Below are 6,712 nucleotides of genomic sequence, written 5' to 3' on the forward strand. Positions count from 1 at the left end.
TTTTCTGGACATGACGCGATCACATATCCATAAAAAAAGGCACACTTGCACACATGCTAGCTAATTTGCGCGCATTCCGGCTCGCGAGCGAAAAGAAGTGCATGTGGTGCACAAGCCTTGCCACAGCACCAACGGATCAGCGCGGCGCAGATCCGCAGTACGGCACAACCGCACAACCGCCACAGCACCAGGTACTTACACAACGCGACCACGCTCCGAATGCGTACAGCGCCCCCTGCGCTTTCATCCGGGAAGCGGCCAACCGGTTCCATAGGGAACCCCGCTCGGACGGCAGACTAGCAAATACTTCTAGGGACTCTACTATGGGAAGTTTCGCGGGAGAATATTTTTGCAGATCGACGATGCGCAATCACGTGACACATGGGTGACGTAGCCTACACGTCACGTACGCGTATCTCGCGGAGTCTTTCTTTCTTTTTTTTTTTTTTTTTTCCTTGTAAGAGGAAGCGAGGAAGCGCTCGCGGCAGTTTTGTTGAGGGGCTTTAGTTTTGTCCACACCATGGCTCCTCCTCCAACACAGTCTTCTCCCCTCCCCCATGGCTTCAAGCAGTAAGCAGAATTTTCCTCCCCCGGGGGAATGAGTGAGCGCAGATTTTGTGCGTTCGCAGTCTTTCGCTTTCGTTCTCTTTCTTCCGGTGGTCTGGCGGGGTTAGAGCTGGTATTCGAAGCGACGCAGGGACTTCCGAGTCGCGAGTCTGCTTCTTCCCAGCGCACTGCAGGGATTGTGATTGCTTCCTCACTACAATGAAAACGTGCAAGAGTACTGACCTTATGCGGGGCCTGCGCATCAGTTATTTGCACACACGCGCGCTCACACACATGCAGCTTTTTAGTGGCAAAAAGCAAATACCTTTACAGCATCTTGCGGCGCGTAAACGTTGATGTTTGGAATTAAGCTGTGAAATTATACAAGATGTTACTTAGCTTACGGATACGTCACTACATTACCAGTTCAGTTCAGGCGTTCAGTCGTGTCCGACTCTTCGTGACCCTATGGACCATGTCACGCCACGCTTTCCGGTCTCTCACTATCTTCTTAACATCACATAGCTTCATCTGCAATGCCTCGAGAATGCCATCTAACCATCGCGTTCGCTGCCTACCCCTTCTCCGGCGACCCTCAACCTTTCCCAACATCAAATCTTTCATATAGTTGTTGTATGTACATAATTGAGGCTTAACTTTTAAGGTGCAAAAGCGGCTGATTGAGCCAGGTAAACGACAGCAAATCTTCAGCACTCCCTCCGCTGCCTCTCAAGCCAAACCAGCCCATACCTCACAGCTAGCGAAAAAGAAAAAAGGAAGCAAGCGTGCATACTGCTTTACCGAGGGCAGCTCCAAGCCGTCACTCGTTTGAAACCACGCTTTCTACGTTGTCTGGCCTGCCCGCCCCTAAAGCCCCTTTATTGAGGGGCTTTACCCGCCCCTCCTTTCAACCTCTCCCTACTAACAGGAAGAAAAAAATACAGAAGAAAGCGTGCGGACGGCTAGATGCTCTCCCTCCGCCAGCTCGAAGCCGCGCTCCGACGACCAAGCGCTTTTCTCGCTGCCCCAGTAAAAAAAAAAAAAAAGCGTCGACAGGACACGCAGATGTGACGTAGTAGCTCTACGTCACTTTTGTGTCACGTGATTGCGCGTTCACGACCGGCAAAAATACCCTCCCAAGTTTCGCAACTGGTAGTATTGAGGAGTTCTGGTTTTAGCCTCTTTCCACCTCCCTCCGTCATCTTGATTTCACAACGTGCTATTTCTCTCTGTTGTGCGGGCCACCGGATGTGCGCCCTCCGTGTGCGTGGTTATAGTGTTTAGCGTGGTTACTTTCGGATGGCTGTCCGCACGAGACCTTCGACTGCGGATTGGAGCGATGGCTCTTTTCATTATAAATATGAGCTGAGCTCGGAATCGGACTCTCAAGAAGTATCGAGAAGTTTTTTTCTTACACTATCCTCATTTATCTAATTTATAATCATGCTGATGATGATGATAATTAACAATACCTGCAGAACACTGAAATGCACATATTCTGATGACTAAGTTATTTGTATAGCAATCATAATAAAAAATAAATAGCTATGCTGGTACCCTGATACACTCGTTCCCTGAAACCAATCCGACAATGGGGGTGCGTCATGGCCAGAAATGCCTGACAGCGAAAGGGTTAAATGTTTCAAAGCCATTACTGCCAAACCCCTGAGGCATCACCAAATGTGATCATTTGCCTGTGGTGACGGTTGTGTTGAATGCCCTCTCTTAAGTGCACTGCTGCTGCACTGGGTAAATCTGCACCAAAGACATGGTCTTTTCAAAGCAGAAGCACATGACACCAAAACTTTGTTCTTCTGTGCTATGCATACTGCTTCTGCGTCCTGAAAGGTGCTGCCACCACAAGAATGATATGGTATGCTCAGTGTAACGTTCTGGAGCTGCACTTTTGCTATGAGGCATGCTGTACTGAAGGATGCCAAATTAATTTTTACTTCCTGGTGTACTGGCATCAAACAACAAAAATTTTTGCATTTTGCCTCCATAAAAAAGCAGCCATTGCAGCTGGGATTCAATCCTATGGTCCCAAATTCGGCAGCCAAATTCTTAAGTCACTGAGGTGGACATCACAAGAAAGGCACCACTAGTGCCTTTCTTAATATTTTACAATGTTCTAAAACTTTCTACGTGACACTAACCACCAAGAACTTAACCCAAACTTTTCAGTTACTGAAAACATGCACAACACGTCTCCCTAGTGGCCACCAATAGCCCAGGCTGTCTCACTTTTGCAAAACTAACAACTGCTTTTTTAAACAGTGGGTTCAAATTATGTGAATCATCCTGTAAGCACTTCCGTCAACTGCTGTCTATCACCACTGGTTCCTTAGGTTTGATTTGGTTTGTAGGGTTTAACGTCCCAAAGCGACTCAGGTCTATGTGAGATAGCACAGTTAAGGACTCTGAAAATTTTGACCACCTAAGGTTCTTTAACGTGCACCGACATCGCACAGCACATGGACGCCACTCTGTTTCACCGCCATCGAAACGCAGCCGTCAGCGGTCGGGATTTAACCCGGGTACTCCGGCACAGTAGTCCGCAATCTTAACCACTGCACCACCATTGTGGGGCTGACTCTTTAGGACCCTGCACTCTATCTGAAACCATTTAAACTTTTAGTGAGTAAGCAAATATATTGAGCCACGAAAGGACAGTGACAACAAAATGACCATTCTGCTGCTAGTGTCCCTGCTACAGTGTTTTTCTACACAATATACTAGGGATCCATGCCATATATAGCACCTTTTCAACCATTAGCAGTACAATCCTATTTTGGTCAAAAAAGACACTTTGTTTAATGTGTCTTTTCAAAGCCTCCAAACCCCAACTCCTCTAGCAGACTGGAGTGAATTGGGGCATCTTTCGTGCACCATCCAGAAAAATGCATCTCACACCTACAGGCCTCACACAACTATTTACCTCCACCTTACAGAAGCCGATGCAGAAGCGGCATGGAAAAGTGACGACATGATTGAATTCAAAACAAGAAAAGAAAGGAAATTTATATAAAAGAAAAATGTAGAACCAATACTGCTATTATAGATTTATCACATTGCATTATATGATTGCCAGTGCATTCTTTCTTGTCCAGTTAAAGCTGTCAGGATTTCAGTGAATGTCATGATGACAACTAAGTTTCCCTAAAGAGGTTTTTCAAGCTTACTCTTCAAAATGTCAACAAAGCAAAGCACAAAAAACGAGATGAGGAAGGCACAAGCCCGACCTCATCTCGTCCTTTGTCGTTTTTTGTGCTTTGCCTTGTTGATGATGAACCAACATGCCCAAAAATTTTCCCTTCTTCAAAATGACATGATTTCCATATTCATAAAAGAGCCGACAGCTCTGAAAAATAAACACTTTTCACTGGCCTTACCCAACATTACCTGCGATCTGGATGCATTGTGAAGTAATTTCATATCCATAACACATATGCAAGATTAAAATCCATTTATTAGTCAAAATTTTACAAGTTGAGTGCTTTCTGACACTAAGGAGAAGCAGATTTTCCCCATATCATCACTATTCTGATTACTCTCACTGCAAAGCAAAGGCCTCCACTGTATCCCTCCAATTAACCTGGTCCTGTGCCAGCTGAATCCATTTGATCTCCGCAAACTTTGTCCCATCCACTCAAACTTCCCGCCACCCCCTGCTATACTTGTCTTTGCTTGAAATTTAGTGTCAGCCTTAGGGACCATCAATTATCTGACTGGCCCACGCCCAATTCATCTTAATTTCTACTAGAATGTCATTAAATTGAATTTTTTCTCTGTCCCACTTTGCATGTTTCCTGTCTTATCATCTTTCAATTCATAGCTCTCTCTGTGGTCCCCAATTTAAGTTGAACTCTTTTTATTAACATCTCTGTTTCTGCTCCATAGGTGAGTGCTGGCAACATACAGCCGCTATATGTTACCGGCATGCTGGTAAGCTGCCATTCATGACCTGACAATACTTATCGAATGCACTCTAGCCAAATCTGTTTCTTCTAGCTATTTGCCTTTTGTGATCCGGATCTGCGGCTACTACCTATCCTAAGTAGACATATTCCCTTACTACTTTCAGTGCCTTGCTACCTATCATAAGCTGGTATCCTTTTCCGAGGCTGTTGAACATAACTTTAGCCTTTTGCATATTAATTTTTAGGCCTACTATTCAGCTCTGCCTGTCTATGTCATTAATCGCCCTTTGCTATTTGTCACCGCGAGCCCCGCCGGGGTGGCGCAGTGGTTACAACACTCGACTACTGTGCCCAAGGATGCGGGATCGAATCCTGGCCTCAGCGGCCGCTTTACGAAGGAGGCGAAAAGCAAGATGCCTGTGTGCTGTGTGATGTCAGTGCACATTAAAGAACTCTAGGCAGTCGGAATTTCTGGAGCCCTCCACTACGGCATCTCTCATAGCCTTAGGCGCTTTGGGACGTTAAACCCCACAAAACCAAAACCAACCAATTTGTCACCTGAGCTACTCAGCAAAGCAATGTCATCAGTGAATCTCACATTACTGAGGCATTCTCCTTCAGCACTTATCCCAAACTGTTCTCAATCCAGCTTTTTGAATACTTTCTCCAAGGAAGCAAAGAACAGTATGGGAGCGATTGTAATTTAGCAAAACTGGTACTTGGGCGAGATTGTGCATAGTTTTTGGCAGGGGAAAAAAGTGCACCAAAGGACATATACAGAAGGAAGAAAAGACACGGCATGCACTAATGCATGTCCTGTCTTCATTTTATACTGTGTGTGTTAGTGCACTTTTTTACCTTGCCAAAATTGCTTAATTTCCTATTGAAATTTTAATACTTTCGTTGTGCAAGGGTGGAAGCAGGCTCTAGCATTTTGGAGCAGCTCAGGGAGCGGTAATAATGCCATTTCGGAACACCTTTGGAGCAATAAAACAAGTTTTGGAGCACATGAGTTATGTTTAGGAGCATGTTTCTAAGTTTGAAATGCCTTGATTATTTGCAATTTAATAATCCTGACACACAAAAAAAAACAATTTGATTCCTTTTTCTTAAACGTTCAATGCTTTGCCGACTATTCACGCATCTCTGACAACACAGATCGCCAAAACATGTATAAACATCTAAAATAACAGCCGAGCTGAGTAACGATACCAAACAGACTAGTAACAAATGCAATGCTTGTTTTTCCACACCATAACTGAGCACAAAATTTGACTTTTGTTTACTTGGCTTGATAGAGAAATGTGGAGTTTGCCACTTTGATGTGCTAAAGCACTCCCACTAGTCTAGAATCCACATCAATGAGCAACATGTTTTCACTTATCTTATTCATATCACTTCCCATGCCTGAGATGATGAATTCCTAGATGCTGGTCAGTAGTTTCCCACGAAGAATAGACTGCACTCAAGGTTAGTCTTTTCCTCCTTCAGCCAGTGGCCACTGATGTTTAGTCCTTTAGAGACACTGGCACTTCCTCAATTTCAGCATGTTGGTGATATGGCCTGTGTGGCTTTCCAACCCCCTTGAGAAGGTTTCTAGTGACTTTCACATTCGGTGTATCACCCCCAAAACAATTTAGATGCTTTTGTTTGACATAGGTTTTGCACAACTGTTACTGATAAACAGGCTCAATGGTGGAGTACCATCTTGCTTTCACAGCAGAAGCACTAGAACTCATTTTATGCAGCTGAACAAATTTCCTAATAGCTCATGGTAATTTGCGGTAACTGCATCACTTCTCTCTCCACAGAGAATTGAAAAGGCTGAGAAGAGATGCCATGTAACATGAACAGCATTTTTCCACAATTAATTCCCTCCAATTGCTTCAGATTCATTTTAAATTTACTTGCAAACAAATATTTATTATTGCTCCAAATATGCTTGTCTAGATTATAAAAATTTTATTTGCACGTTAGGCATAGCATAATGTCCATTATACCATATACCTTTGCCGCCAGTGCGCTGTCATCATTTCAACTATAGCAGCTCCCAAATCGAGGATGCACAACTCGAAACATGCCACAGCCTGCTGTGCTTGTCACGGTTACAGTGCACTACAATACTATGGTAAGTTAATTGGATTGGATCACATTCTTCGCAGGCAATACGATGGATCACAGTGCAGTAAAAACCAGCCTTTTGCTAAATTTGACGTCAATACACTTAGGCAGCTGGTTTGGAGCAG

The sequence above is a fragment of the Amblyomma maculatum genome, chromosome 1 (genome assembly GCF_055883805.1).
Source record: "Amblyomma maculatum isolate TAMU_Amacu chromosome 1, ASM5588380v1, whole genome shotgun sequence".
NCBI classification, from domain to species: Eukaryota; Metazoa; Arthropoda; class Arachnida; order Ixodida; family Ixodidae; genus Amblyomma; species Amblyomma maculatum.